Source organism: Drosophila rhopaloa, unplaced genomic scaffold (genome assembly GCF_018152115.1).
Source record: "Drosophila rhopaloa isolate 14029-0021.01 unplaced genomic scaffold, ASM1815211v1 contig_2, whole genome shotgun sequence".
In the NCBI taxonomy this organism is placed as follows: domain Eukaryota; kingdom Metazoa; phylum Arthropoda; class Insecta; order Diptera; family Drosophilidae; genus Drosophila; species Drosophila rhopaloa.
This window is the reverse complement of record NW_025335083.1, coordinates 5,633,134-5,659,584: the sequence shown is the minus strand read 5'-3', so window position 1 is coordinate 5,659,584 and position 26,451 is coordinate 5,633,134.

Genomic DNA, 26,451 nt, shown 5'->3' with positions numbered 1-26,451 from the left:
GAGTTTTTAAAGCTAAATTAGATGCTTTGTTTGTAACTTTGACAGCAGCATTGTTGATTCCCATAGCATTGCAGCAGTTTTTGCAACAAACTTGAGAAACGTGTTGAGCTACACTTTTATTTTGCCTTTCACTCACTAAGCTCTACTTATTTACCTCTTTCAGTTGTACGTTGTTTTCTTAATGTATTTATTCTTATATTGCAAGTGCCAGAGGAATGCGAATGAGAAACTGAAAAACAAGATTGTGTGGATGATGAAAATGAAAATAGAATAGAAAAATAAACAGGAAGGATGTGATGGACTGTTATATACCCAAGGGAAAATAGGCAGACAGCAGGGACTTTCAATTGAAGGCTGACTTTAAAAAATAAATAAAATCCTTATTTAAAACAAAACGATTTAGTTAGTGATATACATAAATCCAATTTTTCTTTTACTTTATTGAAGAAATAAAAGAAACATTTAATATACATACATACAATTCATTGCTGTATCTTAAATTATTATTTGGAAATATATAATCCCTACGCTTATTGAACACATTTAGAAATTTAAAATGAAATTAATTTATTTTCTACTATATTGCGAAAGACTTTAGATGCATTTAAGTAGAGTTGAACTGTAAATTATTCAAAGTAAAGACTGTATACAACATTATTTAATATTTAACAGCTTGAAATTATTCGAGAAAAATACTTTCGCTCTTCAGGGGGTAACTTTAATGTATCCCTAAAGATTATCTTACTCAACTTACTATCCAAGCAACCACTTAGACAGACAAATAGGCGGAGGGAAGTCACAGAAACCCACTCATTCTATTTCATTTTGATTCATTTCGCTTCACTTCATCCTGAATTAAATAAATTGCATGCAATATAATTTAAAGCGCCATGTTTATGTTTGGGCCGCACAAATGCAGCAACAACGAAAACCAGACTTAAATAATGAACAGGGGCAACAGCACTCGCATCAATCACATTTACAGTTCATTAATAAATGCCGACATAATTTTGATGTACGACAAAGCATTTAACATAGGCCGAAGTCGAGCACACGAGCCAAGAAATAAGGAACGTGGCTGTAAAGTTGCCAAGACCTGAGGGACTCCAAAAACATACACCGGTAAAAAGGCTGCTCAAGAAAAAATTATTTAACTTTAATAAACTATTTTTAATAAAATTGTAATCAAATCGTCATATTTTAGAAGTGAAAAAATTATAAATTTTAATTTAAGTGTTAAATTAAAATCAAATGAAATTCTTCTTAGTTTTATTATTATTAGTTTTAAGCTTTAATCAAAAAATTAAATCTTTTGATCTCTTTAATTTTATTAGCTTAGAATACCTTTATTTCACCTTTATTTCTCACTGACATTTTCTTACTGACATTTGCTCACTAACATTTTCGCTTAAGGTGGCTATCTTTATATGAACCAGCACTTATGTTTAAGGATTTCGTTAATTTTAAATCAGCGTTGACAGAGATCCACTAAATGAATTATAAAGGAGCTGGCGGAAAACCCACTTAGGATTAGCATTGGTTGGGTTGAATCGAAGGAAAGAAGGGCAATGGAGATGGGAATGCGACAGCGGTGAAAGGATCCCACTCACAGCTAATTCATAATTTACAGAATAATGGGAAAACGCTGCGTAATTGTTGTTGCTCCTGCTGCGATATCAGAAGGCAAAAGGCGGAACTGCCGGAAACGGGCAATAGCCCGACTTGAGTGTTCGAGACGGAGGAAAGTGAGTGGGAAAAAGACAACGAAAGCGGTTAGTTTCCAGCGCCGCAGTTCCGGACTAAATGAGCCAAGTCGTCAGCCAGTGAAGGAGGGTAACAACTGAAAACAGCTGTTCCAATTTAACGCCCCAACTGCGACCACAAGACACAACACATTTTTAGCGATTTTCGTATAATGGATTCTGCTCTTACTTGCTCTTCTTCGAAAATAGACGATAACAAAGGCTTGCAAAAAGGGAAAGCAGCAAACAAAAAAAGACTGCAAAGGTAAAATGGATTTTTATTGTTTCTTTGACGACAGAAAAGATAATAAAGCTAAAATATCAAATTAAATATATCAAAACATAAAACGGAACATATTGAACAAAATTAAATTAATGCCATTATGAAATTTGTATTTCAAGCGCAAATTTAAGTTTTGCAAATCATTAAAATACTTGAGAATTTCCATTGATTTAATATGTTTTTATTACATAAAAGTACAGCATCCTACTCAGAAAAACCTTTTATATTTTTCCAGGAGCTGAGTATCTACCGTCTATTAATAAAAGTTGTGATAAAAAGCTTATTTTGGTATAAATGTTTCCCCATATGAATGAGAATTAAAATTGTTCACATTCTCGAGATTGTAAATTTCCAATCGCTTTGATTTATTGGCCCTACGCCTCAGGCTGTCCCTGTCTTCCGCCCCTGCTGTCTCTTTCACTCTGGGTTCCGACCCATTGAGGCGACATGCTAATCCATCTCAAGTGTCAATTCGTGCGTACGAACGGAGGCAGTCAGCGATTCATTCGACCTGCTGATTGAGCACTTTTTCGGCAGCGGCAGCTCCTCGAAAGTTGCCTTTGTTCGGGCTCTAAGGTTGTTGTCTTCTTTTTTGCGCTTTGTCTTTCGAGCGGAAAATGCTAATAAATAATGCATGCGTCCTTGTGTATTTTGTCTGTCGGCGGGTTAATGTGCTGTCAATGGTGCCAGCGACTTCTCCAGCGAACCCCGCCTCCTGGGCAACAATGCAATTGATTTTGCCACGCCCGGGAAGATGGGGGTCCTGCTATGTAAATGTCGCTGTCAACATGCAGGGTCGGGATTGTACACTCCACTCCCAAGGTCCCTGAGTACTCCCTGCCAAGATAAACATCTGATAAGTGGCTCCGGCCCGGCCAACACAGAGAAACGGGCTCATTCAAAGTGATTTAGTGGCTGTGGTCAAGTGGGCCATGATTGACTCGGCTGCATTAAGGGCCAAACGAAAGACGTATGCGTAGCAGGAGGGCAGGCCCAAAGTCGAGAATTCGGGGAATCTCGAAATGAAAACTGCCTGGAAATCGGTCAGGATATGTAAATTCTCATCACCATAATATAATACAATACATTTCAGAGCCAGTCTAATTTTATTAAACTATGTGTGTGGTCTAACTTTCCCTTCAGTTGTTTTAAGTAAGCATCTTTCAGCACAATCACTTCAGTATTTCATCATAGCGAAACATTTGACCTGAATTCAAGCTGCCATCTTATATTTTGATCTCTCTCAAAATTTCACAGCTTATGATTGTTTAAATTGGCTTTACAATGAACTTAGCAAAGTTTGCTTCACAGAGCAAAAAGTTGTCAGTTTAAACTTTAAATGGCAAAAATGAAATAAATGTGTCAAACAGTATTCAACAGCTTTGAAATCTTGATGGTACAAGCCAGTAATAGCATTTGTAGAATTTACGCTCTCTTGTTGGCCGCACATATTTTATTAAAAAGAAAGAATGACTCTAACTAAATTTAAGAAAAACCCTCTCATTCTATTTCTTTATTTTCCCCTGTCACATGCCAGTGAAATTTACAGAGGCTTCAATTTTATCACAGCAAAGGAAATGTATGTGCAGGCGGCACACATAGAAATTGGTCCTCAATGGCACATAAAAATAATTCGCGTTGTAGACATTTTGCCAGCACATAAGCGCACCAAATAAAAAATGGGGCTGCCGGTGAAGGGAAGAAGACATCACGCATACGCACTGGTGACGGGTAGACAGCCATAATGAGATGTCAGCGCTGACTATCAAGTGGCCTCAGTGGTGAGCAGAGCTGCTTGGACCCCAGCGACCGGTTTCAAGTGCTGTCCAAGACAAGACGAGAATGAGAGCGAGGACTACCGACTACGGACCACGGACTGCGGACCACGGACTTTGGACTCCGGACGAAGGAGGCAGGACGATTTCCATGCAAACAAGCCTCGACGTGCTCAACATTTTTTAAGCCATAATGAGCAGCAACAACACCGAATGCCGGGGCGTGACTCTTGAGGAGAACTGCACACGCATAAATCGTATCCTGGACCAAGGGTACCCGGCAACTACGGACTAATTTTGAGTCCTGCAAACCATCCTTAATGATGACAAATGCGCGTGTCGCCCCCGCCCTTCATCTCCATCACGACAATGATGATTGCGACTTACGACAAAGGAGTTGTGCCAAAAGGATAATGCTTAAATAAATTGCTCGGCATTCCCCTAGCTTAGACGCACAAGAAATGTTATTGAAAGTGTAAATTATGTCAAGGACATAAGAAGGAGCGAGGGAAATCCTGCGGCTTAAGGCATTTTCCTTCTCCCCCCTCCATTAATGAGATGTCTTGGCCCCAGGGGAACATTGCCGGACAGATGACAGTTAAAGAGTAAAAGTCATTGGCGAATAAAGCACTCGGCAAACTTGGCAAGAATTACCAAAAGTACAATAATTGACGGGCGTAAAAGTTTTGTCCGAAAAAGAAAAAGTTTTGATTGCCTTCAGCCCAGATTAATGAGCAAGTTCGTTGACATCCGTAGTCCGTAACTTGCCAGACCGCGACGTTGTTTAATAATTAAAAAATAAAGCCGCAATTTATGCCAAAGCTGGGTCATTTGCATGCTTATCCATAGACATTAATCAGGTGGAATGGGCGCCGGTGCATTAGCACGTACTGCAGCCAGACATGCGATGGGGTCAAAGGTAAGAAAGTGGCCGACTGAGTAAGAATTATTTTGGTAAATGTTCACGGCTTTTGGTCACAGCACTCAGTACTCACCCCGAGACAAAGCAATTAAGCTGTTCTTTCAATTGCAAACTGATTGTGAACTGGGCAAACTGTCGGCACAACTCAATGGCATTCGCATTGGCCAGGTGCTTGTCATGGCCAGGAAACCACAAACGCCCACTTTCGATTGCCAATGAACAACTGGGCTAAGCAGCAACAATTGCCGGCCAATTGTATGGCCTCGTTCGTGGGGGAAAATCCTGAAAGACGTTATCCTGTTTCCCGACTTCCCCCCCTTTGCAATCACAATTGTTAATCCCGTTGCAGGCTCCCCAGCCGACGTGAACCCAAGGGATTGGAGCCATCGGATGCAAACGGTGAGCGGATTCTGCTTTGGATTTGGAATTTCATATTTCGAATTTATCCAGACACGGAAGGCCTTGGCAAGAAACTGCACACACATAAATCAATATTTGCCGAGGGGAATATTTAAAGGCAATTGGCCGACACTTTGCCACTTTGTTGCACTTTCAATCGGAGCCTATCACGAAAATTGTCTAAATTGAATTGCCGGAAAAGAGATGCCGATAGCAGAAAGGATAACGCTCACCCCACTCTATCGATTTTTCCGTCGGCAAAAGAAACTTTTAAATGCAAAAATGCGTATTAATTCCATCGAATTGCTTTTACAACTGACAAAAAATAGCTCTGATTACGAAGCACTTACGAAACGAGTTATGCGATGAAATGTAATTAATACGAAAATGTGTTAAATATTTATAAGTGTTATGAAAATGGAATGTAAATATTTTAGTATTTAAAATTCGAGACATTGTGATGTATATTTGGCTCAAAAAGCATACACCAATAACACATTTTATGATTGTTTTAATATGTTTATATTTTATAAACTAAAATAAATTCATATCGGTAGTATTTAGTTGTTCGTAAATTATGATTATATTATAATTAAAATATGCAATAGTCAATCGATCTTTATAGAAGTAAAACCCTAGTTCTGAAATTGTTAGAAATTACTATATCCCGCAGTATTTAGATATATGTTAAGAAACAATAATGTTATAATTTTTATAAAAATGGAATCGTGTTTCTGAAACGGCTTAAAAAAAATATATTTTTGGTATGTTATTAGTCAATGATTTTATTATTTTATTTTCCTGTTTTTCCAATTGTTCTATATATGATTTATGATACTTTATAGGGTCGGAAACGTGCACTGAAATTGTAATACCCTGAAAAAATTTTAAAATGCAAATCATGGCATTTAACTAGTAAAGGAAAAACGGTGTATTACTTGGCAACATTCTTTAAGATAAATCCATTTACTTAATTAAGTTTCAACTTAATTACAATTTTCATTCGTTAGACATTTAATTAATTTTAAGTGCTCGTTTTTCAAGGTTCGCATTTAAAGCCCAAACAAAGAGCATCGAAACTTCAGTCAACTTTTCCTTTGCCATTCTTTTGCCATCCTTCCACCTTTCATATATTTTATCCCCGTTTTTCCTGGCTCTCCCTTTTCTGAATTGGCATGCAATATAAAAGTTTTATTAAGGACCGTGGCCTGTAAAGCTGCCAGATGCAATCGGAGTGCTGTTCTGATGCCCTCGACTGCGACTCGGTCACAGTCGCCCGGAATGTGACAGCTGATGCTACGTGCGAGATGCAGGGATCTCAGTCGCCACACTCATCTCTTAAATCACAGCCAGTCCCACTTGACTTTACGAGGCGAGGAGTCGAGTACCAGGGCAACTTTATGTATTAATGCACTTAAAAGTCCTGGGCACGAGCAGGAGGGCCGTAAGAGAGTGTTAAAGAGCTGCCAGGCACTTGGCAGCCATTCACCTGACATGCAGGGCATATGTACTCAAGTGCCCGGACTTTAAGCTTTATTGGGCTAATTCTACAGCGACCGGTGTGAAACCAGGAAGTACTAATCATGCAGAGAAAAAATACTAATAGTAGCAGTCTGTTAATAACTTTTTTATGTCTGAACTTTCACCGGCTTATTTTCCTTTTAATTGGCATTTATAATTTGTGTTGCCAAAATCACATTTTCGTTCGCTTTTCAAATTGAGCAAAAACTGTTAAGGATGGAATATGAAATGTTCTACTAATTAACCTTTTTAATATTTTCATTTCGTATCTGAAAATTCTGTAATCAGACCTGAAAGTTTATAAAAATTTTGCGCTGTGCAGTAACCGGAAAACAACTGCTGCCGACAGCGTGCAAACATACAACAGCCAGAGTAACAAGCTCGAGAATACTATATTTTTGCTCCTAATTAGTTTGCCTCAAGTGCCCAAACACCCGCGCCCCACAATCCACACACATTTTCGTTGCCACCCAATTCGCTGGTTATAAAATAAAAATTAATTATTTACCAGGCAGCAAAAAGTTTTCATTTTCTCTGTCCCTTTCACATATTTTCAGCATATGAAATGCGATCACATTTTATGGCTGTATTAAGTGCATTTCTGGTATAGCAGTCACATTGTAAATTAATCAAAAAGAAGAAGCAAATCCAGTCAGCTTGCATTTGAAATGGAAATCGATTTGGTTAGCATTCCGCTTTAATTTATTGACTTGTTGCAAGAGAATATGGCATCTTTTTGATTATTTATGCGTACGATTGGATGCCGTCCGTATGTGAATGATTGCCAGTGTGCGTGGGTGAAGGCTGATGTAAGTCCTGAATCCCAGGCCCAGATGTAATCATGGACTCGCTGAGCCGTTTCCTGGTCCGGCCCAAGTATTGGTTAGTCGCCTGCTTAAAAAGCAAACAACATTCCCATGCACTTCAGAGCACAGAAATCAATGACAGAGGGAGCGAGATAGAGACAGGTGGAGAAGGACAGAGGGAGCGAGATAGAGACAGGTGGAGAAGGAGCGGCTGAAGCAGGGTAAATATCCTTCCTCTGGCTTCCGCCAGGTCCTTTGCGGACCTTTGGTCAATATGCTCACTAGGCCGACAGACGGAAAATTTGAGTGAGTGAGTGAGTTTCTCTTCATGCATGATTTACTGTTCAAGCTTTTGGTCAGGCTCCCGAACACAGGGTGCTTTTTAAGAAAAAATTCTATCTAATACATTATGCAGTTTTTCTTCTTTAGAAAAACCAACTCCCAACTCATTTTTTTTAACATTTTAACAAGGTAAACATATTTTTTAATGTATAAAGTTGATTTGTAATTGCAGGCTAGGTAAAACTCAATCCAAAAATAGAAAATGTGTTGGAAAGAAAAAAAAAAGGCAAGATTTTCAAATTTTGAAATCTATTTCCTCAAATCGCTGATAGGGTGGCTTTCCGCGGAATTTATTAAAAGTAAACTTTCATTAATAAAAGAGCAAGGGGATATTTACTGAGTTTAGAAAAAAGAAAATATAAAAATTAAATTCATTAAAAAGGATTATAGAATATTTTAAAGCCAAGAGATTTGAGATAAATACAAATAAGCTTAGCAAATTATTCGGAATATTTTCTAAAATTAATCGACTAATAGAACACCCTGTACAGACCCATCACCCTTATTCAAACGGGACTGAGATAACTCGAATGCTGAGGCCTTTTGATCGAAAGTTTTTCCCTAATCGCTTCATTGGTCAATGCTTGTCTGCCTAATAACCCACATATCATTTAAGATACTCAACTGGCGTATATAAACCGCAGGCTGGCCCTCGACCATCCTTTGCCTTAACCCGCCCACATATCTCCCGTTCTCTTTAATCTAAATGAGTTCGCAAACAAATCAAATCAAAATCATTGCGCACATTTGACCAGTCGAGTTCTGAGCAAGAGAAAAATAAATAAATAAATAATTGAGTGCAGCCAACAATAAAAATGAATTTTTGTTTATTTGGTTGCGTGTGTCTGATTACAGTTGAAAGACAAACAAATATAGATGTAAGTGTTATCCAGTACCTAGATGGATATAGTAGAAGTGGAAGAGGGAGCTGGACGAGAGGGGCCAAGGTCCTGGGGGCAAAGCAGTTGCCACAGAACTTGCCAACGAGGAAAACGTAGAGCGGAAGACAACTTTCCTGTATGGCAACGAATTCCTCCCGTAAGCCACTTCGTATCCCCTCTTTATCCCGCTAAGTGCGCTGTGGCTCTCTAGTAGCGCACTCGCCTCGTTTTGGCCATAAACTTTTTAAAGTTCGCAATTCAATTTCAATTTGCCCGGGCCAACGTGTACATCGGGATCGGCTCCAGCGGAAATGGGAATAGGAACCATCAAAGGTCACATGTATACAAATCTATAGATTTTTCCAAATACACATCTATACAAATATCGTACGAATAGTAATAATAATAACACCAACAGCAGCTGCAGTAGCCGCTGCCATTCGGTGGAATCAGTTTTCCAAACACGTACCAAGTGTGCGAGGGGTTCTGGCGGGGTTAGAGCCACGTTAGTGGGGATGAAGTGCCGACTGAGGACCATCAAAATCGTTGACCAGCGCATAAATTTGATTTGTGTTCCATAAAACAGAAAGAGCAACAAAAATGTTACGTATACGCAGCGTGTGACACCGAAATGAAGATTGATTCCCGAGGGGTGGAGAGAGATATGAAAACGAGGGCTTGGCTTTGTGCTTTTTATAGGTTTTCTTTTTCTCTTTTATTCATTTTATTTAGTTGAAAAGAGATATAATCTAAGTAAAAATAATTACTTGGTGTTAATGATAAAGGTGCTAGCTTGTATATAACATTCAAATTCATTCAAATTTATTAAAACCTAAAAATTAGTACTCCACGAAAACAGTATAGTCTAAATCTATTATGAATAAATTACTCATTATTATTATCTAGCTTTATTATTATTCTATAGTAAATTCTATAGTATTTTACGGCCTTGTTGAAAGATAAACAGCATTTAGATTGCCATCCGACGGATTCAACTAAGTTTCTTGAGCATTAGCCCTGAGCAAGCAATGAGACCTTATAATACACAATTTTGCAATCAGAATATTTCTAGACATTCCTCGCATTTTCGTTGTTTGAACAAAAACCACCAAAACTTGCCTGCATCTCCATCCAATTCGCCTTTCAATTACGCGGTGCCAAGTTTAGTAGATTTTTATCAGCGCCAAAGAGGATAAAAGTAGGGCAAAACTGCGGGCAGGGTAATAAACAAGCTAAAGCCCAAGTAGTACCACACTAACTTGGCCGGCACGCCCCTAAAACACAATTCTCTAGCGTGTGCGATGGCAATGAGGCCCTCCACAGAGCGACACACCCAGCAATGCCAACCCAGTAGTCCCAGATCGCATCCCTTTTTTTTTTAGTTCGCCCACAACAAGTTGGTTGAGTTAATATTGAAAAAAAGAGAGAATTCAAAGCTGAAAGTTTTCCTTTGTCGCGTAGATTTTCAGATAAATTGCGGAAGACTGGCAAAAAGCAAAACTGTCTATGGACATTATAAACTAAGCCCCAATAGAGACTTTAGAAGGGGCGGGGCGAGAAGCGACTGCGGAGCAGTCAAAAGTGACCCAGGGCTGCAAATTATGCAAAGTGCGAGTGAGCAGTCAGAGCCAAGTCATAAGCTGGGGGATAAACTGGCTTCCGCAGTCCGTACATAATGTACCAAACAATGTCGGCAGTACCTGCTTATTGGGGGGCTTTGCTGGCCCCTTTCGTCCAGGTGGTAAATTCAATAAGCACTTTCGCTAAGTGCCGGGCAAGTCACGCCCCTATTGTGCGTGGCAAAGTTTCGCTCGCTGCAGCTGAGAGATTTCCCCGCATTGCCATTGCATTTTCACCTGATGAAGTTTTCCTTAAATTAAATTTACCCGGCCACCCATCAGACGACGAAAAGTAGCAAAAGATGCGGATGGGCGGATGCTTAATGAATGCCAGGACCAGAACGGCAACATCGAAAATAATAACAAGGACCGCCATATCTTTGGCACGTTTCATTCAGGTATTCGGGTATTCAGGTTCAAGGCGCCGCCGGCGAAAGCCATAAAAAGTACCCAAAAAAGAGCCAGCCATAAAAAATATCACCTGCTGTGTTATTGTTTTCCAGTTCTTTCCGTAATTCTGCTTTCCTTTTTCATACTGGCCGAAGCAATTTTCCTTGGGGTTTCCCAGCTGGCTCGGGACCTGAATAAAAGTCACCGATGATTGCCATAATAATTTATATCGAGCATAGCCGTCCATGGAGGCTGTCGGTCCGACACCAAGGTGGTGTGGAGTGTTTTGGTAAATTGATAAGAATATTGCTTATGCTGGCGGGCTCTGGAGTGCGCATACGCTGCGTATACGTTATGGGGCTATGATTGATGATGCTACTACAATTTCAATTAGGCTGCGGTCTGCCCGCTGGAAAGATGAACTCCCGTCATGCACGATATTTTTATCCACCCATTGACGTCGGGTTATATATGGTTGTGCATTTGAGATGTAAATGAAATGGGAAAAAATATTGTGAATATTTTCGGAAGGCAACGGAGCATTTAATATGCCTTTTGAGCTTTCAAAAGGTTAAATGTATTTCAAATGTGCTTGGGCAAACGTTGTCGGAATGTATGGGCCTTTGTAAAAACGTTATATTTAATTTAGTCCGTTTTTTCCCTTGATTAACTGCAACAAATTAAAACAGTCCCTCGTTTTTTTGTCCCTCCATCAGCTTAAACCCGAAACGTATTTTTAACACCGTAGACAATCCATTTAAAATAGTGCTTTCACTCTTTTTTGCGAAATGTTGTCACCCGCCAGGAAAAGGCTTTGGCGTTGGGCCATGAAATGTAAACAATTCTAGTTTGTTTTCCTTTTTTTTTTTGGGCTACCCTTGGCTGGAGCCCCGCTCACACGCCATCCAGTTGCTGGTTTTTTAAATTAAATTTTTCGTTTCTTTCTATGCAGTTTGGCCAATGGAAATAAACAAAAAGTTTGTTATCCTCACCGGCAATCCACGTGGGCGAGTGAGTAGGTGCGGAGTGGTTTGGTTTTCATTCGCTATTCCGGCGATAAAATAAATATGAAGCCAGCAATAGATTGGGCAAACAATAACCGCCGGAATAGATATGGCCACAGAGAATTTGGAAATGTGTAGGTTGTACAGGGAGTGCAGCGGGTTGGGACAAGCTTTCACTTTCTGTTTCATCACTCGCACGTTTCATGGGGGAAATGGATGCTCGACGTTTGCGTTTCAATTTCCGTTGATTGAAGTTGCCAAATGACTTGCCAAACACCTGGCCATGGCGACCAGGCCAGGCCAAAAACAGGCCCAGATCTATGCCTAGTCGGAGTCTGGAAATTGAGAGCAATCAGCTGCGGAAACGATGGCAATTAAATTGAATGCCAGCGCCATTAAAGATGAGAGGCTTGAGGAGTGTTGGAAATGGAGATGGAGATGGAAATGGATATTTATTTTGGGGCTGTTTCGAAAGTACTTATCCTGTCTGGTCTGAGAGTTTTATGAGCTCATCAGCTGCCGCCGGGGATGCCATCAAATGTTAAGCTCGAAAACTTTCGGCCTAAGTAGTTTCATTCAATTAACACAGTTTAAGCCACAGAGTTAACTTAGTCTTCGCTCGGCTCGACTAATAAACTTTTAATTGAATTCTAAGCCATCACTGAGACTAGAAAACCTGTAAAATGTTCCCGTCACCATCCTCGTAACGACTTTCCGTTATGGCAACATTTCAATTTCCCTGGTCCTGTGTGAAAAATTAATGCCAAATTCGAAACAAATTGCAAAAGGCGGTGGCAGAGTGTTGAAAGTGACAACGGCAGGCAGCGACAGGGACAGGAAGTAAAGGATGCCAACAGGATGTCTAACGTTGGCGCAAAACTGCCATAGGAAAACTAATGAGCGGGTGGTTATGGGCTGATATCTACCCTATAAACTATAACTAAAGGTTCATTTTAATATATTCCTTAAAGTTAGAAAAGCTTAAGATTATTATAACATGTTGTATAACTCAGATATGCTTAGACGCTTAATTAGTTTTTAGTGTTAAATTAAAAACGATAAAATGAACAGAAATTTACATATATATTTAGCACGCCTGGTATCTGCCTTTTGATTTATGAGCGTTTAATATTTTTGGCTGTTAATTTAGCAGCCTTTTTAATGCAACAAATAGGTCGACTCAAGGGAAAATACCATATAGTCAAAGGAGCGTTAAATGCACAGATTGCAATTTAACAGCATTTTTATGTCGCGGGTTAGACAAGCTTAGAATGCCATTAAAGTCTTCGGCAGACAAGCCTCGCAAAGTCCTATATACCCCGGCATCTTTTGTTTGACTTGGTGCAAAAACGTTTTTGCCAAAATATGCCCGCAAACCTCAACAGAATTTTCAGACAGTGGGAGATGGAGTTAGTGGCGAATCCACTTGTTCACTCTCCACCCGAAAAAAACCAACACTCACAACCAAATAATGTATGGCTGTGCGTGGGTCCAAAAGGCAGGCTTTGGCTCAGTTCGGTTTGGTATGGTTTGGTTTTGGTTAGGGGGTTGGCATAGTATACTGGTGGCAGTCGGTGGCTCAGCAGAAAATCAATGTTCGCAACAACAGCATTGGCAGGAAGAATAGGGACGAACAGGAGAAGGAGCAGCGACATCTTGTCAGGGCCGTCACCTCGATGCCCAAGGAATGTTTTCCGCCCACAAGCCGACTTGTTTCCTTGTTTTTCCCGACAGGCGCCCCTCTTTCTCCCACCATCAGTTTAAATTTATAAGCGCTAATATTGTCAAAGCGTAACGCAACAAAGAATTCCACTCGGAGTCCTTCCGTCGGATCAGGTCCTTGCATTGTTATCCCCGGCATGCTTCCACAGCAGTCAGCTTTTGTCGAGGGAACATAAATTAAATGGCCAAGGCAATAAAAACCAAATCAATTTGAGCGTGAAATCGATTTTCATTTCTCTCCCACTCGCTTGTTGCTCACTGGCAGGAGTGCCAGGAGTGCCAGGAGTACCAGTACTGCCAGGACCTCCTCCGGCGCCAATCGATAAATCCTCGATTGCAACAGGTACGACTGGCCGGCGGAAAGGACCTAAATCAACGACTCTGTCATGGTAATGGCGCTGGTCATGCCCGACCCAATAGCACCATCGTTTACTGCCTTGATTAATGTCGCTCTGCGGAATGGATCGGCGGACGAAAGGTGCGGATTGTGCACTGGGTTCGGGATTGGATTTTTGCTTTATTCCCTTGCCCTTTTTGTTGCTTTGCACTGCAATCAAGGTGCAGAAAGTCCTCGATTCGATTACCTGTACGGAGTCGTTGATTGTTGAATACCCTTGAGTTACAATGTTACAAAAATAATCATTAGGTGGTTAAACCATAATCAAAGTTAGTAAAGAAAAGAGCTCATACTTTTCCCGAATAAAAAGCGGGATTTAGGATATTATAGCAAAAATTAATAAAAATGTAATGTACAAAAAAATAAAAATAAAAAACGATTAGCTCACCAAGATGATTGGTGAAGACGTTCAGTAAGGATTTAGGGTTTTCCTGTTACTAAATCATTTTACATTTCAAATTAATTTACAAATATTTTATAAGAGTAACTAACTATAACATAAGACAAGCAAGAGCAACCTTAATTCGTAGCCTAACTTGGAAATCTCCGTTGTCATTATTTTTAATTTGCGCATCTATGACATCAGTCAGCCAGGAGGCCAGTTGCAGGACCTGAACTTAGACCACCGCCCAGGACCTCCTGTTGCAGATTGTCCTGCTTTTCCCACACTCGCTCCGTTGACAAAGCAATTTCCGCCAACTGCAAAGTACACAAGAAGACATCGACGATGCACAGTGGGTCAGCAGAACAAAAAAACGTTTCAAAAGTCAAACCTTTTAGTTGCGAATGAATTATTTTGATTAAATCCATTTTTGTGGGAATTCTCCAACGATTGTGTGTCCCTTTTTAGAATATAAAAGCCTTAAAATTCATAGATTCTTCACGTTCAAAAAAACGTAATCGCTTTTTAATAATTTAGTCCGCCATCAAAGTAAATAATGTGGAGACTAGGTAACAAATCGCTTTGGTTTTTAATGATTTATGTACTTATTGTATATAAACCATACAAAAAGTTGCTGTTTGCTCTACTTAAATCAATTTTTGACAACTGTCCATTTGTTCATCAAATTGTATGCCATTTTATTTGCCATACTTTCCAAATGTGTTCTTTGAGTAGAACTTTTTTACATGTAGATTTTTTTTAAATCTTGAGTATTAACAGTTTTGAATATATGTGTACTTTATAGGTTGCACAATTGCCTATCATATGTCATTTAAATGGTCTTATTTGTTTAAAAAGATGTTATTTTTGCAACATAAGCAAGAACTTCACCACTGTGCGCCGAGTGAAATAGAACGAGGGTAGAGGGGGAGGGGGAGGGTGATCCTAGGTGCAAGAACGCAGGATTGGGGCTGAGTTGGGCAGTGTTTCCTGTCGGTGGCAATGGCTGCTCTCTTGTGTGGCAGCTTCAGCTTCCGCCGCTGCCACTTGTGCATACATAATCAACAATTAAAGATTAAAGCGCCACAGACAAAGTTGGGCCTGCAGGCTGGCTTATTAATAAAGGGGTATGAAGAGTGACGCACATGTTGCCAAGTTGGCCGGACTTGGGAATTCCTTCCATTTTCTTTGGCTCTCCTACTGGTGACACTCTTAATTGCATTACGCCCTGTGGAAATTGCAAAGGATGCAACCAAGACCCTCTATTCTCTCCCTTGCATTTTCAAGTTTTAATTGATGGCACACAGCTGAGGCCGAGGCATTGTAATCAGGGATATTTCCTAGCAATTTCCTTTGAGAGCTGCTCTGATTGTCTGACCATAAATAAAACCAGCCTGACATCATTAAAAAATAATAAGTGGATCGTGTGACGTTGATACAGATACATTGATGCAAATGTAGATAAGTTTCATTATCGCGTCACGGCCTCAATTAAAAAATATTTATGTCTGCTCGCAATTTAAATTCCACTTGGCAACGCCGAGTTTCAGTTCGATATCAAACGATTTGCATATCGCCGATGAATTACGCAGATTGTCAGAACATAAACGCCCACGCACTGCCATTCAGAGGACGAGAGAAATCCTCTTCAGTCAGCAAAATCTGTTTACGAATTCGCCTTCTGGGACTTGGCAGGATTCAAAGTTGCGTGCCGTATCAAAGTTATCTTTTTGGCATTCCACTGGGGGAAAGTGGGACCCAGGAATGGACCAGAAAGACACACTTAACACCTCGGCACGTGAGTTTCCAATTTCGGCGACAATTGCTATGCCAACACACGTCTGCACAGGTAAAGCATCGAATTTAATTGAACAAAAATGGCTGCGAAAGCAGTCGTTCAATCAATACTTGTCGTCAGGTTTTGTTTTTGGAGTAAAGTAAATTAAAGCTTGAATTTTGTAGCAGTCTGAATATTGTAGCCTTGAATGGGATAAAATAAACACAGCTTTTATTAATTAACCTAAGTGATCCAGAACATAAATTGGTTTCCTTACAGTTCTTAAGAAAAACAAATTTGGCTTACTTTTGAAATTTGGTTTAAAGCCATTATATACGCACATCATTAATTCTAAATATATATTTTTTATATTTGAATCAAGTTAACATTTAATACTAACTGCACTTAAATTAAACTGTAAGCAAACTCAAGTTAAAAGAGGATTTTAATTAGACCTGCAAGTCCTAATCTGTCATTTAAAAACATTAGGCACATAAATAACCTGGTAAACATGACAAATTAAATATCAAAAACGTTTAGTTGTGTTCTTTAAATAGTTAATTTCATATTTTGCTTTATGAAAATATGGCTACGCCATACGCAACTTGCCCTTTCTTTTTGATTCTCATGCCAGCTTATTAAATTGCAATCAATCTTTCCTTAGAAGAAGTCGCGTCATCGCCGGTTCACATTGAATTACCCATATTACTGACATGTATCTGTAGCTGCAGCAAATCGATAAGGAAAGCGAAAACAAAATCGAACGAGAGCGAAGGAAACACCTGGCCAATGTCAATCGATGACCTTGCACACAATGTCAGGTGTGCAGCGAGGGGAGGAAATGGGGTATGCATATAAAACAATGGAAGAAATGCCAAAATAACACATTTGCCATGCATGCTTTCCCACTCCACACAGACACTTGTTGACCTCGTAATTGCTTTTGTTATTCCACCTTTGTTGCACACAGGAAAACAAAAAGATTTAATTTTCATTTCTCATTTAACTTTGTTACCTTTGACAAGGGACTTGTGTACCATATGCTTCTTTGTTTTATTAAAACTTAACTTTTTAGAATTTGTATTTGTGGTTTATCAAACCTTTTTCCTGCCAAGAATTTAATTTTAAATTGAGAATTGCTAAATATTAAAAATAATATTACAAACCACTTTATTTTTACAAAGACCAAAAATAAATTTATAACAATTAAGAACTTGTAAGTACGCATTCTTTTGTTTTGAGTAAAGAAATCCAATGAATAAATGACGACCACACATTTATACAGCATACCTTTATAGGTATTTTTAAAGCCCCAAGGGTTTTTGGGGTTTACCAGATGGAATTAACTTTTATGATAAGTTGATATATGGTGGTCGATTTTTCCGGAATGCAAAGTTGTTTACTTACCGATTGTGTAGGTGGCACCATCCACCGTGAATGTGGCCGCTTTGCATTTGTTGAAGAACCGCGAGGCGAAATCCAAAGCGGAGTTTTTCAAGCTCGACGATACCCGGCGGATGGGTGAGTCCGGACAGGAACTGGGATTCTGGCGCTCTGGCGACACCTGGTGGTGCAACACCTGCTGGGGCGACATGGACAGCACCCCACTGGTGACCGTGTTGTCCGAGGTCAGTCGTGCCGTGAGCACTACAGGTGCACCCGGAGTGGATGTGGATCCAGGAACAGGAGCGGGAACGGGAACAGGAACAGGACCTCTGCTGGTCACAGGTGTGGCAGTCCCGGGAGCCAAACGACGTGGCACATTCGACTGATTGAAATTCGACATTTTGCACACTCGCGCGTCTCGTTTCCCTTTTGCTTTTTGGATTTTTTCTCTGGCGCAGGTCACTTTATAACACTCATTTTGTTGGACACTGAACAAAGGTCAGGCTATCAATTAGGCACCTGCTCACCCAAAAAAATTGTTATAGGAGAGATCTGACCTTTGCCAACCCAATTTGTTGCAATTAACGTTTGGAAATTGAAAGGCAAACAAAAATTTGTTTGCCTTGGACGAGGACTGCAGGCGAATTTCAGGGTCGCAAATAAACTTCAAAAAATATGCTTTTCTCATGAGAGTATTATAAAAACTGTCTATAAAAACTAACTTGAAGTGAAAATAATTTAATTTTTCAAAAAGTATTTACTGTGTAAAGCTTAAGTAAAATAACACAAGTTACAGTTCTATTCAGACTTTTCTTTGCTAGCAAGATTAGATTAAAAAAGTTAAAAAATAATTGCTTTAGTAAACCAACAAATTAACTTTTTATTATACTATGTTTAAAGTAGTAACCAAAGTTAAAATTAAACTGCTTCTGTTATTCAAAGATAATGTTTTTAAATTGCAGCATTAATTTGAGAAGTTTAAATGCGGGTTTCAACACTTTTTGTTTTAAAAACCGAAAATATTTGTGGACTCGCCGCAGGCGTGCTAACCAAAACCCAATTTCAATTTGAAACATTTAATTGAGCAATAAAAAACGTCCGAATGTCTCATTACAAAAGTTAATTTAAATATTTTCCCGTAACCGCAATCCAACAATTTGTATCTCTGTGTGGGAATGTGTGTTTATGCTTTTCTGGGCGTAACAACAATAGATCTGTATCAATTTATCTGTCAACCCTCTTTGCTGTAGTTTTGCCATAGTTTCAATTTGCCTTACCTAAAATTTAAGCAAAATTGCAATTACCAAATGTGAGTGTGCGAAAAGCAAAATCCTGGAAAATTAGTGTCCACACACAAACATGTGTCGAGTGCCACAGAAAAACAGGTAAAGCGGCAACGATGATGATGATGATGATGGAGATGATGATTGCAGTCAATAAAAAGGGAATTACCCGGGCTGAACCAACGATTTGCAGGGTGGCACAGGTTAAACGAATGCGGAGAGGGGTTAAATGGGGGTCGGGGGAATTGCCGGTACTTTGGCATTGAGTTGATGACTTTGCCGCTGTCTCTGGCATATTTCTGGCCCTCTAAAATGCGACGAATTAAAGTAAATTGCTTGGAAATAATCACATCCAGTGCGGCATTCACACAGGCAGGCCTAGCCACGCACAGATACACACCCACACACTCTCACAGGCAAAAACAGGCAGAACCAAGCAAAACCAGGCAAAACCGCCAGACAATGAGTGGCTGGCTTTCTGCGGCTAAATTGCCCCGGTTCCTGCCCGCCGCCTATCAGCCAGCGTTTTGTGATAATGGCATTCAAATGTATACATTAGAGGTTTTGCTGTGTTCCCGCTTATCGCGCTGCGGAAAAGGCGCCGGGAATTGCCACATCAAATGCCACAGAAAAAAAAAAACAAAAACCAGAGACAAACAATGGCCATAAAAATAAATTCAAACGCAGATGGGTCACTATCCATGAAATGTGCGTTGTTAATGACTGACTACCGGAATAATTCTCTACACTTAAGCTCTTTTCAAAGGATTCTAATCCGCAGCCCGTGGTTAAACTTTCAGCAGCGCACAAATCATAATCCACATAAAAAACCACTCAACTTTCTATCCCGCTTTTATGACTTTGTCTGCCTTCCTTCAATTGAGTTATCATTTATGTTTTTCATTCATTTACTGGCGAGAAAGGTAGAACAAATTTTAATGTTACTGCGCTATATAGACACTCCTGGTTTTATATTCAGCCAGATTCGCTTGTCTGCCTTTGTTTTATGTCGTGTCAACACCCAAAAGATGAACTCAATGTCTCGGTTCTACAAAAAAAAACAATACCATAAGACTTGGACTATGGATTTTCCGGGCATAAGTTTTATGTTCTATTTCAGTACATAGAACAAAAAAACTAAATGTATAGTAAATAATTGGAGATGGAAATTGAAAGTTGAATTCGTGATTTAAATAATAAAATATTAATTTTTTTCGTAGCTTTTACATGACTCTGCTCAGGTCCGAATATAATTTAAGTGAAATTTAATTTAATGTTTTCTATTACAAATGATACTAAAATGCTTAAAATTCAAGAACACGCTTTTAGCTTATGTTTTCCTTAGGTTCTAGACGAGTCTACATAACTCCAAAAAATAAAATGGTTACCAACGCACATTTTTATTGATAGTTGTGGCAAAATATCCAAATAATACCGATTGATTTAAGTGTTTTTTAATACTGGGGATATCAACATGTTCCAAATCTATAACGCTAATTTTTGTTTTGTGTGCAAGAGGCAAGTTATAGTTGTGTGTTTTCCAGTGCTTTCACTTAATTTTTTGTTCGCTGGGCCATACTAATTAATACCTTTGGGCGTTTGTCATGCATAGGTGTGCGTGCCTATGAGTGTGTGTGTAAATGTGTGTGAGTGTGAGTGTATGGGTGTGTGCGGCCAGGTTGGCAGATAAATTGCGATGCTCAGTGGCTTGGATAAGCAGACCGGCTTTAATTTGGTAAATTAATTCTGAAATATTTAGGTCGCAAATATCCAACCCCCCGCGGACACACACCCCCGCCCGCACCGCCCCCCGCGAAAACCCAACCCCTCGCACAAGGTCACGGCATGAGGAAGCTCGTCGCAGATAAAAGACTGAGCTATGTATATATATCGAACAAAGAGCGCACAAAAAACGGAGCGGGAGCCAGCTCTAACTAAAGAGAATGCTGGAAATTTAAGGATCCCAGGATATAGGGATATAAGGATACAAAGGGGGCGGCTGTTGGCAGCCTTTGATTTGCGCCGAGTATAATCAACTCAGTTGGAAACATTTTCGCGTTGAAACTGAAAAGGAAACTGCCGGAAAAGCAGATACACCGAGCTAAAAAAAAAGAGGAACGACCCGCAATGGACAAAGGCAAATTGTTGAGGTCGGGCCCAGAAATGTATATGTGCGGACATAAATAAAAATAAAGGGCCAGCAAATATAAACTTTGGGTAAATTTTGCGGCTTAAGGACAACAATTGGCTGCTCACTTCCTTGCACTGGGCAACAAAAGCCAGACAGCAGCGACTTTTGAACTCCTAATGAAAATTAATCAAAACTGTTGTGCGGCTTGTTTTGGCTAAATGCGATCAAAGACCTATGCAAATTGGTTTAGTTTTTCGAGTTTCGTGTTATCTCCTTCGCCCCGTCCCAGTTGCTCAGTGTAATTTTGGAGTTTTATTTCCACAAGCCACCCCGAAAAGGCCACCAAACACCTGAAAAGGGTTCCTAAACCCAGTTAGATCAACTGGGCAAAAGGGTCGGGTCAAGCCAACGGCAGCGGGGTCGGGGGGACTTTTGTTTCAGGTCGGTTTCAGGTCATATCATTGCCGTCGAGTTAAGTGTTAATCCGCTTTTGTTATTGTTTGGCACACAGCGGGCTTTGGGGCAGAGGATCAGGTGTCCTTTGCCGGAAGGCGTCACGGTTTTTCTCCTCTGGGTTACATAATTGTTAATTTAAAGTGTGTTTAATGCAAAATTTAGTCGTCGCTGTCCTTATGCCCCAATTGCTAAGGACCTCGACCTAGTCCATCCAAGCATTAACCTGTTAATTTATCGAGGGGCAGAGCAAGACAAAACCAACAAATTGCTGGGCAAATATTTGCTGTTAGCCAGCGATTTGTTGTGGCTTCTATTACGGCCAGCCATCGGCCAGAAGGGCAACAGGTTCGGAACAGAATAAAAGCAACAAGTTGACTTGGCCAGCCACTCCACTCCCAGCGCAATTTTCCTCTTTTCTCCTCGAATATATATATATTTTTTTTAGCAATTTCCCGAGTAATTAAAATTGCCACTCGAATCACTTTTTTTTAGCTAGGAACTTCACTTGGTGGTTTCACCCGAACTATGCATACACACAGGACCCCAGCGAAGCCGAAGGACGAAAACTACGAGCGCGACTCGGCAGAAGTGGCAGTCGCGATGGGAGGCACTTCCTGTTGCTCTCGGCTGGGCGTATTACCTTCCGGCAAACGTGTTGCCAATCAACTGACTGGCTGCAAATCATGTCCTTGCCTTCAGCTGGTTGCCGTTCTTGGGAAGGAAGAGCATTCGCCTCAAGAGCGGAAGCTCTCGGAAAGAGCATAAATCAGCGCTGATAAAAGCTCTGGGCCAACCGAAAAGAGAGGAAAATAGCCGAGGAAGAGAGTCGTGGCATTGAAACCAGAAGGCAGTGGCTCTTATTCTTTATCAACGGACATAAAAATGCACAATTACTTTATTATAGAATAAATATTTGTATTTCTGATAGTTGTAAATGCTTAAAAAAAAAAAATAATAATGTTTTGCCTACTTTTACTATTTAATCAATCCAAATATTTATTTCTGTACAAAATATAATTATCTACTTTCTAGGGAACCATAAAAGTTTTATTTAAATTCGATTTTTATTTTTTAACAATTGTAATTGTTTTAAAATAGTTTGTGATATTTTTATCACAAATCAAATATTTTTAAGATTTATATATTTTATTTTTCCGAAAAATGTATTACTAATTACCTAATATATATGTTGCCCTAATTTTAAGATTATCATGCAAATATGAAACACAAATGCAAATAAGAAAAACTACAAAATATAAGTTTTTGTAATATAGGATTTTTTCTTTTTGTAAATTCCTATTAATTTAAACACATTTTAATGAAATTTTGAAATGTGTTTGCCATTAAAAAAATAAGTGAAAAATGGCCCGTACCATTTCTAAATTATTTATACAAACAGTAGTTCACAGATTGTGCTTGTCTATTAACATATTTCAAGCACTTTCCCTCGCTTCCCACATATCTTATCATCCAGAATAGCCTTGAGTTTTCTATTGATTAACTATGTGCGTCGGTTTTTGCTTATCTCCTGCAACAGCTGATTACAAAGGACTCGAGCCTCTTTGGGTCTCTTAATTTCCAGAGCTTTTTACCACGAAAAGCTCATAAACTCTCTTGCTTAGTTTTCCACTGCCTGCCGCAGGATGGCGCCTTTGCCGCGTGGACGGAAATCTAAGTTAGTCAGGAAAATATTTGGCGGTAAATCTGAACGCATCGTTTTGGTTAGTCCTGGCACCAAGGATATATTGACAAATGGTTGGCGTAACGCAGACGAGTCGTGTGTAATTTATAACCCCACTGCAGACACGACAAACGACCAAAGACAGCCAAGCAAAACCATAAACAAAAAGGAAAAAACCGAAAAAAGAAGAGCGGAAAATGCTAAGGAGTCACCCAAACATTCTGCAGGTGTTTAGTTATTTATGCCTTGTCACACGAAGTCTGCACTCCGCATGAGGAAGGGAAAAACAAATGCTCCGTGCTGAGTGCGCGCAGACATCATAGGAATGGGTTCCCCCAGCTCAGCCATAAAGGATTTGACCCGATCCCAATTCAGTCCTTACGCACATTGTCGCATTTCTCACATTTAAACTGCTCTGCAAAACGCTGGGCTGCGAATGCCGAAAATGCTCGAATGAAAACATTTATTGAGCAGTCGTATAAACGAGATTTGAGCAGCTGCCACAGCTAAGTGAAAGTATGTACACTTACATGCAGACAGTTGATTTTCGGGAAATAATGTGACTGCTAAAATATGCACAACACTAATTGAAAAAGTTGTCTGGGGGGGCCAAGTGTTTTGTGATCCATAATTCAGGAAATGACTGTAAATATTTTTGCAGATTGCATCTGTTAATTGAAAACTTTGAATTTTAATTGCTTCTCTGGAAAGCTTCTAGCACATTTTAATAACTAGTCGAAATTCCATAGCTCGAACTTATATAACTCGCAGAAGTTATAAAATTAATTGAACAAGTAGTAAGATTAATTCTTTTCTTTGTTAATATTTTCCTTTTAAGTAAATTGTTTCAAATAAATATTAATTATGTAGGTATATGTATTTATGACATTAAAAACTAGAAAAAATTTTAAACATCCAAAATTCGTAAATGTAATGTGTGAATTTTTGATTAGTAGTTTTATATTATTTTGAATCAATATGGATTCCCAAATTTATAATATTTATTAATTGGCAACACCCTTTTACAAGTAAGCTAGTGCTTTTCTATTAACAAAGGACCTGCCTGTCAAAGTTTATAATTCAACTTTGTATTTGCCTTTTAAAATCTTTTTATGCTGCTTTCTAAGCCACTATCTCCGGTTTCAGTCTTTTAAATTGCAAATTTCACGCTTATTAAACAGTAGTTCAAATTTCTGCACCGCCCACTTCTGTTAAACATTGTGGTTGACTCTGGCCATATATCTAGCTGGATATCACGACTCGCGTGATGGCCACAAGTCAAGTCAAGTCGAGAAGAGTGGAGTGGAGACTACTCGGTCTCAAGCTGTGCTGTCTGCTCTGCCTCCTCATCTTTGGGTATTCCACTAGACTATCATGACATTTGAATAATGCGAGCACATTTGGCATTTTATTTTATCATCAGGCATTTGCTGATGTGCTTACACATCTCCCCTCGCTTCTTTACAACAAAGGAAGCATCATCTCCTGATGAAATTAAACTGCTGCCGCCGTCCTTGGTCCTTGACTTGAGTTGCTCAGCTTTTATTTGCCTTTACTATTAAATTCTCATTCATTTGTCTCATCATTTCGCTCACGCCCACAGGGCGGATGAGGAATGGGGCGGCCATTTTCCTTCCTTCCTTCCTTCTTTTTTTTGCTATCCCATCAAGGGGCGTGGTCTAATTACAGCTTGGCGAACTTTTTCATTGTTGCTGCCGTAAAAGTGAAGATTGCAACAATTCTTTTTTAGAGGGCCATAATTTTCGGTAAACTTTCCAATTAGAAGGTTAAGTATACGCAACGTAGGTCAGACATAATTTTTGTTTGGCTTGGCAAAAAGTTTTCCAGCAGCTTGTTATTACTACCGCCACTCTGCCGCTTGGCCCATTTTTCTTACGCGAACTTCTCATAACAATGCATTGAAATTTTGATTGCAACCATTAAAATGCAAGCGCTGCTCGACGGTTTCCGCCCACTTGCCACCCACATGGCAGCGCATAATGAGCATTTCACGCAAGTCCCGCAAAGCACAAGGTCACCCAAGGACGACATCACAATTGTTGCTGGTGGTGCTGTTGTTGTTGCCGTCCTTAGTTACTGCTGCCGCTCGTGTTTTTTATAATTTGCCACAATGGGGACGAGAGCAGCAGCCCCAACAGCGACAGCCGCAGCAATTAGAGCTCGGAAAAACGAAAACAAAACAATCCAGCCCGAAAGAGGCAAAAAAGCGGAAAACAAAACTAAAACACGAAAAATGTGCAAGACAAATTGCCATGCCAGCTTGAGCCAGCCAAAAATAATGTGAAAAGACAACGTGCAACATAGCAAGTGCCCAGAATGTTGCACAATCGCCCAGAACACTCAAAATAAAAATCGGAATTCTATAAAAGATTTCATAATTTTCTAAAACATTTATTGATTAAAAACGTTTTCTTTAATGTAGAAATTTTGTGTTAAAAAAGGTTTTTTTCTTATAATTTTAATAGGAAATTAAAAACCTAAATGGGGTTTTTTTTACCTACAACCAATTTATTTGGGTCATATAATAAAGAGTGACCATCCTATTTTTTTTTGAGTGTATGAGGTCATAAATAAATAGTTAAATATAGTGAGTAACGAATTTTCGTAAATTTAGTTGATAAAAAAAATTGCATAAACTTAAATTCGAAACATATGTTAAGAAGTTTAAAATCTTTAAAGGTACTTGAAAACTCAACAGTAATTTTGCAATGCAAATGTTCTGTCATCAAAAATGCAATTCTTTCTGTTGAATATTAATTTGATTTAGCATATTTTGATGAGCATATATACAGCGACTATTGCAGCTATTGTTACACAATTCAACATAATCTTCCCATGAAAATATTTTGCATTAAGCTTCTACCAACATTTAAACTTGGATTATAATAATGACCACAATTTTCGCTTTGGTCAACCGTAGTTTCCTTGGTGCAAGGTAGTTTTTGAACCGAACGCAGGAAGCAGGCAAAGCCCGGATTATTTTCCTTTTCCTTAACTTTTCTCCTCTCGACAAGTACATCAAAATAGTTTCCCCGAAATAGAAGAGCGGAAAAAAGTGGACCGCAACAGGCACTTGTAATTTGTTTTTGAACCAAGGCAGAAGGAATAAATCAATAAAACTAAAGCATGGTCAGGCATAAAACGTTGTCGAGGCTGCCATGAAAAACTCTTGGCCTGAGAAATGGGGCCTGGGAGCGTTTTCTCGGTCTCGTTTCTCGAGTGTCCACTTGGATCAACCTCGAGGCTCGGTTGAGTGCTCCCACCCCACTTCCCGCCCGCTGAAAATTGTATTCTGGGATTTCGATGTAATACAATGCAATCCAAATATTGATTTGCTGTAATTGTTGGCATTATTATTACTATGCGAGCTGATTAATGCGACAAACGACAAATAACAAGTCCCCCGGCCGGATGTGTTATATATTCCCGGTCGTATTTCGCCAGCTGCCTCTGAAATCCAAGTCATTGTGGCACAATATTAATCCAACATTTATGAGTCACTTATTGTGCGCTCATTATGTAAAGGGCCGG